The 13,413-nt window shown below is 45.1% G+C and overlaps 1 long non-coding RNA gene across 1 annotated transcript; it reads left to right on the top strand.

Moving 5' to 3' along the window:
• The first annotated feature begins 476 nt into the window (after nt 1-476).
• On the top strand, nt 477-2,179 carry LOC142069989 (uncharacterized). Its single transcript, XR_012665950.1, has 2 exons — nt 477-523; nt 1,589-2,179. It is a non-coding gene; the product is annotated as an uncharacterized LOC142069989 (long non-coding RNA).
• The last annotated feature ends 11,234 nt before the right edge of the window (nt 2,180-13,413 follow it).

The raw sequence follows: 13,413 nt of genomic DNA, 5'->3' as shown, positions 1-13,413 counted from the left end.
TTTCTATGGGCGTTAGATCTCAAAACTTGGGGTTACAGATTCTGAACACTGAGATTTCCCCTCCCTCCTAGGAATTACAAGAGCAGTACAATGCCCGCAATACATATCAGCATATCTTAGCAGGACCAAACTGGATTCCTCTGCAGGACAGCAGACTGCGAAACTGATACAGCCCTGAATCTCCTTGACAATCACTCTCATTAGCACTCCTGAGGAGGTCACTAGAATGATACCAGGCACGAACGTGTCCTATAAAACTTTTAAAATAAAAGAAACCCGTGGGCTTGTATGTGCATGTTATACCCCATGTGAGCCTGATAACACAACAATCCTGAACACAGAAGAAAACAATTATATCAATTGCAGGAGTCATGTGCCCAGCAACATACGTTTTGTAACTAATTAGGACCTCGAGCAAAAGGATGTCTCAAGTTCTCCAGGCTGTTTAAGAAACTGTATAAAAGTGCTCGCGACTCAGGGTTCTTTAACCACTTCTCTTGACTTCTCCTCCCTGGTGACCTTGGTAAGTCTGATTTGACTCTATCTTTCTATAGCTATCAAGACGTGTTCGTGATGGTTTGATTTAGGACTGAAACTTGCACATACCTCTGTGATTACTGGCTTTATTCAGGGGTTTTCCCACTGGAAAAAATGGTAAGTTATTAAGTTGCAGGCATTGGTGGATTCAGGGTTTAGAAGTTAAGGCTGCAAACTTTCAGAGGTACATAGGAATTTCTGGACACTAGGTCCTCTTTATTTTCATTAAGAATAAAGTGTTCAACTCCCTTCGGTAGATTTGAAAAATCTCAGACCCAACTTTTCAGTTTGTGGGGTTAGGAAGAAATTCCCCCAGTTTATTGCCAAACAGATTGCTTCTGTGTGCTTCTGCGTTCTTCTGTGGCAGCTGGTACCGAACATTCTTTCAGACACATTATTCTGATCTGATCCAGCAGGGCAATGTCTATGTTCTTCTGTGCACCAGGAGCATATTAAGATGCAGAGCCACAACTGGTGTAACTCCACTGAACTCCGTTGATCAGTGCTGATTGCTACCGGCTGAGGATCTGGTTCTTACTGTTTTGTTTTCCCAAAAGCATATTGTCCATTGATTCATTTGTAAGTATTACTGACCCACAAGGTTCAGAAGCCAAAGCACCATGCTCTGATTTTGAAGGGAACTGATCTCTCTGATGAGGTTAAATCCTCACAAGGAAACTATCCCGAACAAATTTGTCCCTGCCATCCTCCTTAGAAACATTTTGTAAGAAGGAATAAAAATCCCTTGCGTGTATGACAGAAATACTCTGTGTTGTACGTTTACTTATTCCAAAGAGTGTTCTTAGGAGAAATGGACTGAGAAGTGTTCAAAAGGGTTGGATAAGAGGGGGGCTAAGAGAGAGGGGAGCAAGAGGACAAGAAGGAGAAACTGGGAGGCAATAGGTAGCCAGGACATAAGGGTCTAGGTCACCATTTCTCTACCTCTCTCTATCTCCCTGGCCGGCAATACAGTAGTAACTGAGTTTTGACCCTTATTATTCCACTGGCCCTAGCGCATTGTGTTGACTCTTTTCCCTGCTGTGTGTTTCAGGTTAACCTCCGGCGCAGAAAGATGACTTTCGATGAACTCATGAATGATGAATTGTATTATAACCCCTACTGTTACCAGGGCTGGCGCGGCTATAGAGGCCATTATGGCTGCTATAGGCCCTGGGGTTCCTGGAAGCCATACAGGTATGGGTGGGGCCATCAGTATGGTGGCCACTACCCTTACCGATGGGGCCATGGGTACGGCTATGGAAAGTTCTGGCCATGTTTAGCCGAGGAGCAATAGACCCGCAACAAGGAACAACCAGGAAACGTCAAGCGAGATATGGAATCACAGCTGGGCTTATGGGCAATGACGTTCAGAAATGCTGATTGCGCACAACTCCCATGGGAGCTCTGAGTCCTCAGCACCTCCGGAAATCTGCCCAGGATCTTTATTTCCCCACTTACACTTTATGACTTTTTCCTCTATTGTCTTCCAGAACATCTGGTGTGAAAGGCGTCACCTTGTAACGGGTGATTTCTTGTTGACTTTCATGAAACCCTGGAAATAGGTTCTTTTTACGCTGCCTACTGTCTGTCTCTTCCTGTGTACTTCTCCTCTTTTTCACATTAAACTGATTCTGCCTCAAAATATCAATCTTTTCGTTTTCCTTTCGGCTCCATTCCCGATTTACCAGCCACTATGGCCCAGATTCAAAAGAGCTACTTACGTGCCTAACTCCCACTGAAATCAGTGCGAGCCAGGCACCTAAATACCTTTGTGAATCTGGGTCTGTGGGTAACAACTCGCTGCTGGGCAGGGAACCAGTGCCTGTGCATTACTTAAGTCCCACTCAAGCCCTGTATTGCGAAGAGCATCAGGTCTGGCAAAAGTCTGTATATCATAAGAGAGGTATTAGCCCTCTAGGTCCCCTCTCTTTACCAATTAGGTGTCGGGGATGCCTTCTGATTCACAGCTTCTAGACCTTGCCAGTCCCGGTTCAATCTCGAACAATAGGTGCTTGGTACCCTCAAGATGGGCAATGCCAACACTGAAACCATCCCTCCTATTCCCTCCCTCCCAAGGGTGTTTAATTAAAAGCCCGTCAGGTTTAAATTTCAGAAATCTTGTGCATCACTGAGCCTTGGTCCTGTGTAAAGGGAAGGGGCAACCTAAGCGCCCCCTTTTGGCCAGATGTGCCACTCTGGGTGAGCCACCTTACCGCCCCCTACTTAGAATCATAGAATCACAGAATATCAGGGTTGGAAGGGACCTCAGGAGGTCATCTAGTCCAACCCCTTGCTCAAAGCAGGACCAGTCCCCAACTAAATCATCCCAGCCAGGGCTTTGTCAAGCCTGACCTTAAAAACTTCAAAGGAAGGAGATTCCACCACCTCCCTAGGTAATGCATTCCAGTGTTTCACCACTCTCCTAGTGAAAAAGTTTTTCCTAATATCCAGCCTAAACCTTCCCCACTGCAACTTGAGACCGTTACTCCTTGTTCTGTCATCTGCTACCACTGAGAACAGTCTAGAGCCATCCTCTCTGGAACCCCCTTTCAGGTAGTTGAAAGCAGCTATCAAATCCCCCCTCATTCTTCTCTTCCGCAGACTAAACAATCCCAGTTCCCTCAGCCTCTCCTCATAACTCATGTGTTCCAGTCCCCTAATCATTTTTCTTGCCCTCCGCTGGACTCTTTCCAATTTTTCCACATCCTTCTTGTAGTGTGGGGCCCCAAACTGGACACAGCACTCCAGATGAGGCCTCACCAATGTCGAATAGAGGGGAAGGATCACCTCCCTCGATGCGCTGGCAATGACCCTACTTACACATCCCAAAATGCTATTGGCCTTCTTGGCAAGAAGGGCACACTGTTGACTCATATCCAGCTTCTCGTCCACTGTAACCCCTTGGTCCTTTTCTGCAGAACTGCTGCCGAGCCATTCGGTCCCTAGTCTGTAGCGGTGCATGGGATTCTTCCGACCTAAGTGCAGGACTCTGCACTTGTCCTTGTTGAACCTCATCAGACTTCTTTTGGCCCAATCCTTTAATTTGGCTAGAGCCCTCTGTATCCTATCCCTACCCTCCAGTGTATCTACCTCTCCTCCCAATTTAGTGTCATCTGCAAATTTGCTGAGGGTGCAATGCACATCATCCCCCAAATCATTTATGGAGATATTGAACAAAACCGGCCCGAGAACCGACCCTTGGGGCACTCCACTTGATACCAGCTGCCAACTAGACATGGAGCCATTGATTGCTACCCGTTGAGCCCGACAATCTAGCCAACTTTCTATCCACCTTAGAGTCCATTCATCCAGCCCATGCTTCTGTAACTTGCTGGCAAGAATACTGTGGGAGACCGTGTCAAAAGCTTTGCTAAAGTCAAGGAACGACACATCCACTGCTTTTCCCTCATCCACAGAGCCAGTTATATCGCCATAGAAGGCAATTAGATTAGTCACGCATGACTTGCCCTTGGTGACTCCATGCTGACTGTTCCTGATCACTTTCCTCTCCTCTAAGTGCTTCAGAATTGATTCCTTCAGGACCTGCTCCATGATTTTTCCAGGGACTGAGGTCAGGCTGACTGGCCAGTAGTTCCCAGGATCCTCCTTCTTCCCTTTTTTTAAAGATGGGCACTACATTAGCCTTTTTCCAGGCGTTCGGGACCTCCCCCGATCGCCATGAGTTTTCAAAGATAATGGCCAATGGCCAACGGCTCTGCAATCACATCCGCCAACTCCTTTAGCACTCTCGGATGCAGCGCATCCGGCCCCATGGATTTGAGCTTCTCCAGCTTTTCTAAATAGTCCCAAACCACTTCTTTCTCCACAGAGGGCTGGTCACCTCCTCCCCATGCTGTGCTGCCCACTGTGTCAACCATGCACTTGCACAGATCAGGGCAACAAAAGGACAAAACAAACTAGTCCAAAGAAGTGTGTTTCCCTTAATGAAGCCCCGGGACAGGAGCCCATGTAATAACAAACCAAATGCCCTTTTCGCCAGATCCATGTTCAGATCCCACTCACTAAAGTCCAGACAAAGTCTCTTGTGCCTGCGCGGGGTAAACTTCCACAGCTGGGAGATCACCGCCTCTTACAGGCTGGTCAGCTCCTCGTATCCTCTCCCCTATCCAGCTGCTTCTTCCGGATGAACTAGTCACTAGCGCAGAGCAGGGAGTCTCCTTAGTTGCACACAGTCTGTTCTGTTTGTGGCCTCCAGGCTGACTGCTAAAAGGGGAGTACGCTGCTTCACATACCTCCCTACCGTGAGTGGACCAGTTGGTGCACTCACCGAATAGCCAGATCTCCTCATCTGTTCATGAGAAGATGTCCACCTTCTCACGCTCCTTTTTAGGATGGTGTCCTACCCATACCCAAAAGAACTGCAATGCCAAGTACCACTGGGTAAGACAGCCATTTGAGTCCTTCATTGTCTGGAGCCAACACAGAACTTCGCGATCTGTCAGCAGGACAAGTGCCCCTCAGTAGTTAGTCTCCTTATTTCTCACCTGGCATTTCCTTGGGTTTACTCTCACATTGGCCTCTCGTCGCCTGGATTTGAAGGCCCAGACTGGATCTAAATGACCTGACTGGATTGCTCATGCACAGATACAACTCTGGATATCAGTAACTCCAGTGAAGTCAGGAAGGTAGGTTGCCCTTAAAACTTTTACTGTGAAAGAAACCTGCAAGGTGTAATGTGTGCATCGTACTCTTACAGTTTCATGTAAATACGTCTGTATTCCCCCACTGTGGCCCCTTCAAGTTTCCGGTTCCCAGGCAACAGTGCTCTTGGGTGGAGATCTGCCTCTCTCTCTCCCTTCTGACAGGGTGCTTTCAGGCTGCAGCAGATCTCTGCCTTACCCTCTGATATCCCCAGCAAGCCTGACTACCTAAAGGTGAGCACCTGTAGCCCCTGTGCCTCCTTTTCTCTCTGAGGTCTATGAACAGTGTAGTGCCTTCAGTTACACGTTACCACACAGCTCCTTCGGTGCAAGCACCTCTACTCTTACGGTAAAGGCATTTCGGAGAAAGCAGATGAACAACAATAAAAGTCCCTATAAGCATGCTCAAAGCTTACCAGAGGGCACCATCAGCCAAGTCTTTCCTACTCTTCGGCAACTACTTGGCCAGAAGGTCCTGTATGGTTGTGGATCAGAAAGAAGGCTCTGAGTCAGTTCAAGCCCAGACGTTTTATACCAGAAGCCCTTTCTTCGTTGGTCTTTGGAAAATCCAGCATGAATCAGAGAGAGATGGTACCTCTGTGTGGATGTTTACAAACGTCTGCATTTTACCTTAATCACCCACGCACACACTGTTTTAGTTTCTAGGGAAGCAGTGATACCCTTCCCGCTGGAGTAAAACACAATCCTACGTACAATCTCTGACCCACAGTGACATGTAAATTTCATAACATACATTCCCACAAAGTTATTGCATACAATTGCAATATTTCTCACAACTACTAGGTGAGGTTGAGAACAGACTGGAAATCACAAACATGAAGGAAAACAATTATATCAGTTGAAAGAGTAATGTATGCAACAACATTAATTTGCAACTAATAAAGACCTCGTGAACAAAGGGCATCTCAGACCTTCCAGGAGATCTGAGAAACTGTATAAAAGCTCTTTCAACTCAGGGCTATTTCCCTACTTCTCTTCACCTCTTTTCTTTGCTGAACTGGGTACGTCTGATGTGAATCACTCTCTTTATAACTACTGAGGTGCCACACTAGCGATAGTTTCCATTCAGGAGCAAATCTTGTAGTTTGCATGACTAATACGATCTCAGTTCCTGATGAATCCTCCAATCAGTCCGTCTCTTACCCCCTCTATGCCCACGCAGCTCTTAAACAGAAATTCTTCCAGACCTTAATTCTGGACTCACCAGTCCTCTCTTCATCATAACGGCCCATTCTCCATCCTGGTTTTCATTTCTTCGCTGCCAGATCCTCCACTGTTACGTAGAGATTAGAATCAATCTAGAGAGCCATCATTTATGCCAGTGTACTGTGGGCGTACATTTTACAAGATCTGACACTTGACACTCACTTCCGCTCAGCTTGCATGATCCAGAGCAAAAGCAGATGGGACCCAGAGAATTCAGCTTCAAATGGAGATCGATTTTTAACAATATTTTTTCTTTCAGAAAACCTAGTCTGTTCTCAGTTACGGGTGTTAGTTGTGACAAATAATGAAACCACATGCAGAATCTTTGGGGAAATGCTTTGTCTTAGGATTATCTCTCACTGTGTGTACAGCAATACAGGGACGATTGTGTCTGACAGACACAAAGAGGAAGGATACCACAGCTCCTGCAGGAACTAAAACAGTAGGGGGTGATTCAGGGAAATCATTGAGGAATGGAAACACTTCCAGAGAGGTACTACCCCCTGGCAACCTGGCCTATGGTTGTGCAGCCTTCAATCCCTGGGTGAGAAGGGAGCCTGATGCGGGTCTCCAACCAAGAACGCTGACAACCGGGAGCTGAGGGAATCACACAGGGGGCTACAGTTGCATTTACACTGAAACTGTGATCGTGTGATATTCACGTTACATCCACATACAAATCAGTACTCATGTGCCTCTCTCACGCCGATTGCAATACAGGTTATGTACCTCATTAGTTCTGTGACTCTCTGCCACAGTGGTTGGCAAATAAGAAATGGAGCAGAAAGGAAAACCAAAAGGCTGGTAATATGATGCAGAAGGACTTTAATGTGAATTAGAAGAGAAGGGCATAGCAAGAGACACAAGGAATGCAGAGCAGAAAGACTATATTTCTAGGGTTTCAAGAAGGTCTACAAGAAATCACTGGCTCCACGGTGATGCATTTCATACCAGATGTTCTTCTTCCTTCATTGCAGCTGTAGCGGTAAGAGTGAAGTCCTGTTTCCAGCATTTTTATCCCAGTCAGGATCAAATGACACAAAGCAGAATGGGAGCAGAGCACTACGCTCTTTCTCTGTGAGTCATCTTCTGTAGCAAAACTAAAGGCAGAGACAAATGGCCCATACCCAGGAAGAGGCCAGTACACCCAGGGCCTAATTCTCACTGACACTAAGGTCCCTTTACGTTGCTCTGTAAGGAGCCTGCTCGTGAGTGTAAATGTTATTTGTGCCAACTTTAAGGTCCCTGCCTCAGTGACACTGCCAGAGTGGCCTAAAGGGGCCTTCATGGAATTGGGAGTCAGGCCTTTAGAGAGTTCTAGAAGAAGCCGTTAGAATAACGGTGGGGAGGGATAGCTCAGTGGTTTGAGCATTGGCCTGCTAAACCCAGGGTTGTGAGTTCAATCCTTGAGGGGGCCGTTTAGGGATCTGGGGCAAAAAAAAATTGGGCAGTGTGCCTGCTTTGAGCAAGGGGTTGGACTAGATGATCTCCTGAGGTCCCTTCCAACTCTGATACTCTAAGAGGAGGCATTAGCGGAAACAGTCATAAAGGGAAATCCAGCTACTAGGTAGGTTTCCTGAGGCACTGAGCAATCACAGCTCCCATGGCAGTGGTGGTTGCTCAGCATTTCTGAAAGCCATTGCCCATAAGCTGATCGCTGAATCGTATCTTGCTTTTCGTTTCCTGGTTGTTCCTTGTTCCGGGTCTATTGCTCCTCAGCGAAACATGGCCAGCATCGTCCATAGCCGTACCCACTGCCCCATCGGTAAGGGTAAGAGTAGCAGGAATCGTAATTAGGGCCCCATCCATAACTGTATGGCCTAAAGTAACCCCATGGCCGATAGCAGTCATAATAGCCCCTATAACCGCCCCAGCCCCCATTCCAACAGGGGTCACAGCCCCAGTAATGAGAAATCTTTTGGTGGTGCTAAGTCATCTTTCTGCGTTGGAGGTAAACCTGAAACACACAGGGAAAAGCAGGGAAAAGAGTCAGCGTAATGCATTAGAGCCAAGAGAATGAAAAGGAAAAAGCTCAGTTCCTATTGTAACGGGGGCTAGAGAGAGAGAGAGAGAGACGGAGCCAGGAAATGATAATCTAGCCCCTTAGTTCCCAGCTCCATTTTGCCTCCTATTGCCTCGTCCTAGTCCTCTTGCTCCCCTCTCTCTTAGCCTCCCTCCTAACCAACCCTTCTCAACCCTTCTGAGTCCCTTTCTCTTAAAAAAACTGACTGGAATAAATAAACGTACAATATAGAGTATTTCTGTCAGACACTCATGGGATTTTTCTTCCCTTGTATAAAAGGTTTATACAATGCTTGGCAGGGACAAATGTGTTAAGATTAGCTTGTGAGGATTTTACCTCAGCTTAGAGACCAATTCTCTCCAGAATCAGAGCATGGCACTTTGGCTTCTGAAGCTTGTGAGTCAGCAATACTTACAAATGAATGAATGGACTATTCTTTTGTCAAAGCGAAATACGAAGAACCGGAACCTGAGCAGGCAGATATCAGCACTGGTCAACTAAATTTAAGGATCTAAGCTAACTTACACTACCTGAGGATCTGCGTCTGACATGGCTACTCATGCGCACAAGACCACAGAAATTGCCCTCCTGGATCACACCAGAAGTCCATGTAATGTCAGACTCTCTGAACTATTGTTGAGCAGCAGCTGTCACACTATAAAGAAGCACACAGACGTGGTTTCTTATGGAATAAACTGGGGAAGTTTCTTTCTAGCACCCCTTAGTGAAAAGGTGGGTATGAGATTTTTCCAATCTACCTAAGAGATTTGAACACCTAATTCTTAAGGAAAATAAACAGGCACTAGTGTCCCAAACGCCTAGGTACCTGTAAAAATTGCAGCCTATGCTTCTAAACCATGAATCTACCAATGCCTGCAACTGACTAACTGCTATTTTAATGGAGAAGCCCCTTTCCGTAGCCAATATTCACAAAGTTACTTGCAAGATTCCGTCCTAAATTAAAACCATCACGTAGTAACATTTCGATAGCTCTAGAGAGTTTGAGAGAAATAGGACTCACCGAGCTCACCGAGGGGGATAAATCAAGGGAAGTGGTTAAAGAGCCCTGAGTCCTGAGCGCTTTTATACAATTTCGCAGACTGCCAGGAGAATCTGAGACAACCTTTAGTTTAAGGTCTTAAATGACTACAAAACAGGCTTTGCTACGCACGTCACTCCGTCATCTGATATAATTGTTTTCAAGATTATTGTGTTTTCAGCCTCCCATGGCATGACATGCACACAACACCCTTTCCGTTTCAGAGTAGCAGCTGTGTTAGTCTGAATCTGCAAAAAGAAAAGAAGGACTTGTGGCACCTTTGTTAGTCTCTAAGGTGCCACAAAAACACCCTTTAGGTTTCTGTCATCTGAAAGGTTTTATGGGGCAGAATTTAACCTGGAATTATTCTAGGGACCTCCATCAGATTTACAGGAAGAATTAATGCAAAGGTTCGTCAGAGCTGTATCTATTGAACAATCTGCTGTCCTGTAAAAGAATCCAGTTTGGTCCTTGTGAGCCAAGCCGGTAAGCGTTGCGGGCATTGCACAGTTCCTCTTAAAATTCAAAGGAGGGAAGGAACGCTGTCCAAAGTCTGAACCCTCAAGTTTTCTGATCTCCTGCCCATTGAAGTCAATGACAGCCATTACTCTGGCTGGGTGGGTTTTCTCTCAGGTACCGGACGCAAACTTTCTCAGTGTACTCTCTATGCCATTATCTAAATCACTGATGAAGAAATGGAACAAAACTGGACCCAGAACTCATCCCTGATGGATCATAATCATAATGATCATAATAAGGATCAGTAACATAATCTTCAGTTTAGAATTCAAATATCCAGAAGATTGTGATAAGACACTTACGTTTATTCCTGTGGAAAATCCCATTCCTCGCTTCTCTCCATCTGACTGTGACTATAAAGCAGAATCTTAACTCCAACCTCATATTTCCCTCCAAACATTTTCCCATCTCCTCCAGCAACATGGGCCCTGGACCTGTTCCACCTACATTAGCTGAGGTTGCAGCTAAGGTTTGAAGAAGTGGTTTGCAATGTGGTGCTAGCTGTCTTGGGCCCAGGGTATTCGAAAGACAAGGTTGGAGAGGTAATATCTTTTGTAGGTGAAAGAGACAAGTTTCCACAGAATGATTCTTCTGCATGGGCTGGAAAACTTACACAAGTTGGTCCAATAAAATATATGACGTTACCTACTTTTTCTTTTGTTAGTGAAATATTTGGAAGCCGAGAAAGTGAAGGGTCTAAGAAAGTTTAGCAACAGTGAGAAGTGGGTAGCAAATGCTATCTAGATTACGGTGCGTTATTTGTAACTTTGTCACTTCCTCTGTGACCTTCACCCCAACGTAACTCTATTTATTTGCACATAAGACAGGAGTGATAACAATCTAGTGGATGTTCTATTTCCCCAGGACACCAGATCTCAAAGCACTTCACAAACATTCATTAAGGTTGTTGATGTCCAAAGTGTTGGATTATTACAATGGTAATAGTTTCTTACTGGAAGACGCCCTTCGAATGAGCAATAGAGTCACTTTAAAATGCATGTCAAGGTCACTCGTGTCATTCTCCTAATTAAGTCATGATTTGGAGCTCAGAGTTTTGGACTATTTGATTTCCATTGGAAAAAAAATGGCATTTCCTTTTCAGATAAAAATTCCTTTTCAAGTTTAAGAACAGGAGATCAGCTGGCATAAATAAGCACAGCTCCGCAGAATTCAGAGATGTTCGTGGCATTTGAATCAACATCAAGTGTCTTCAACCCTGCCTGGTTAGAGGAAAGAGCCTTTGGGAAGAGAGGTTGCTATACTTTAAAAAACATTCTCATCATGCTAAGAAAGCTTTCTGCAAACTCCGGGTCTTGCAACGTGCCCTAAAGTTAGTCAGACGTTGAATTAATCTAACCTCATAACATAGCCTTGGCCGAGAAAGCCATATCTCCATTTTCCTGAGGCTTTATCAGCTGCATTTTCCTGCAAGACAAGAATTGTCTTGGCTGTTGTTGGAGGGAAATCATATTGCTGATGTGGTAAATGTTCCGGGATTGACCTCAAAGCCTTTATAAAATATTGCAATGCTTTTTATCACCCACCCTCACCTCAACGCAAGAGGAACCCTGCAGTAGGCAGCACCATGAGCTTCTGCCATCATGATCATCCTGACCCCACAGCATTGGTGACATAACTAGAGGTAGATTATGAACTGAATTTCTAATCAATGTATGGGGAAATTCACCCCTGCACAGAGGACCAACACAAAGGCCTATTCAACTCACAGGTCCCTCTTAAGACCTAATTTGAAAGATGAAATGGGACTTAGAGAGTTCAAAGACCTTATCCTCTCTTTCTTCCAGGGGCAATTTTCAAGTCATAAGGTCTGAGTCAAAACCCTCCCACACTAATATCTCACATTGATTTCTATGGGCGTTAGATCTCAAAACTTGGGGTTACAGATTCTGAACACTGAGATTTCCCCTCCCTCCTAGGAATTACAAGAGCAGTACAATGCCCGCAATACATATCAGCATATCTTAGCAGGACCAAACTGGATTCCTCTGCAGGACAGCAGACTGCGAAACTGATACAGCCCTGAATCTCCTTGACAATCACTCTCATTAGCACTCCTGAGGAGGTCACTAGAATGATACCAGGCACGAACGTGTCCTATAAAACTTTTAAAATAAAAGAAACCCGTGGGCTTGTATGTGCATGTTATACCCCATGTGAGCCTGATAACACAACAATCCTGAACACAGAAGAAAACAATTATATCAATTGCAGGAGTCATGTGCCCAGCAACATACGTTTTGTAACTAATTAGGACCTCGAGCAAAAGGATGTCTCAAGTTCTCCAGGCTGTTTAAGAAACTGTATAAAAGTGCTCGCGACTCAGGGTTCTTTAACCACTTCTCTTGACTTCTCCTCCCTGGTGACCTTGGTAAGTCTGATTTGACTCTATCTTTCTATAGCTATCAAGACGTGTTCGTGATGGTTTGATTTAGGACTGAAACTTGCACATACCTCTGTGATTACTGGCTTTATTCAGGGGTTTTCCCACTGGAAAAAATGGTAAGTTATTAAGTTGCAGGCATTGGTGGATTCAGGGTTTAGAAGTTAAGGCTGCAAACTTTCAGAGGTACATAGGAATTTCTGGACACTAGGTCCTCTTTATTTTCATTAAGAATAAAGTGTTCAACTCCCTTCGGTAGATTTGAAAAATCTCAGACCCAACTTTTCAGTTTGTGGGGTTAGGAAGAAATTCCCCCAGTTTATTGCCAAACAGATTGCTTCTGTGTGCTTCTGCGTTCTTCTGTGGCAGCTGGTACCGAACATTCTTTCAGACACATTATTCTGATCTGATCCAGCAGGGCAATGTCTATGTTCTTCTGTGCACCAGGAGCATATTAAGATGCAGAGCCACAACTGGTGTAACTCCACTGAACTCCGTTGATCAGTGCTGATTGCTACCGGCTGAGGATCTGGTTCTTACTGTTTTGTTTTCCCAAAAGCATATTGTCCATTGATTCATTTGTAAGTATTACTGACCCACAAGGTTCAGAAGCCAAAGCACCATGCTCTGATTTTGAAGGGAACTGATCTCTCTGATGAGGTTAAATCCTCACAAGGAAACTATCCCGAACAAATTTGTCCCTGCCATCCTCCTTAGAAACATTTTGTAAGAAGGAATAAAAATCCCTTGCGTGTATGACAGAAATACTCTGTGTTGTACGTTTACTTATTCCAAAGAGTGTTCTTAGGAGAAATGGACTGAGAAGTGTTCAAAAGGGTTGGATAAGAGGGGGGCTAAGAGAGAGGGGAGCAAGAGGACAAGAAGGAGAAACTGGGAGGCAATAGGTAGCCAGGACATAAGGGTCTAGGTCACCATTTCTCTACCTCTCTCTATCTCCCTGGCCGGCAATACAGTAGTAACTGAGTTTTGACCCTTATTATTCCAC

This window comes from Caretta caretta, chromosome 24 (assembly GCF_965140235.1).
Source record: "Caretta caretta isolate rCarCar2 chromosome 24, rCarCar1.hap1, whole genome shotgun sequence".
Taxonomy (NCBI): Eukaryota; Metazoa; Chordata; order Testudines; family Cheloniidae; genus Caretta; species Caretta caretta.
The sequence above is the reverse complement of the archived record's forward strand: the minus strand, read 5'-3'. Positions and strand labels throughout refer to the sequence as shown.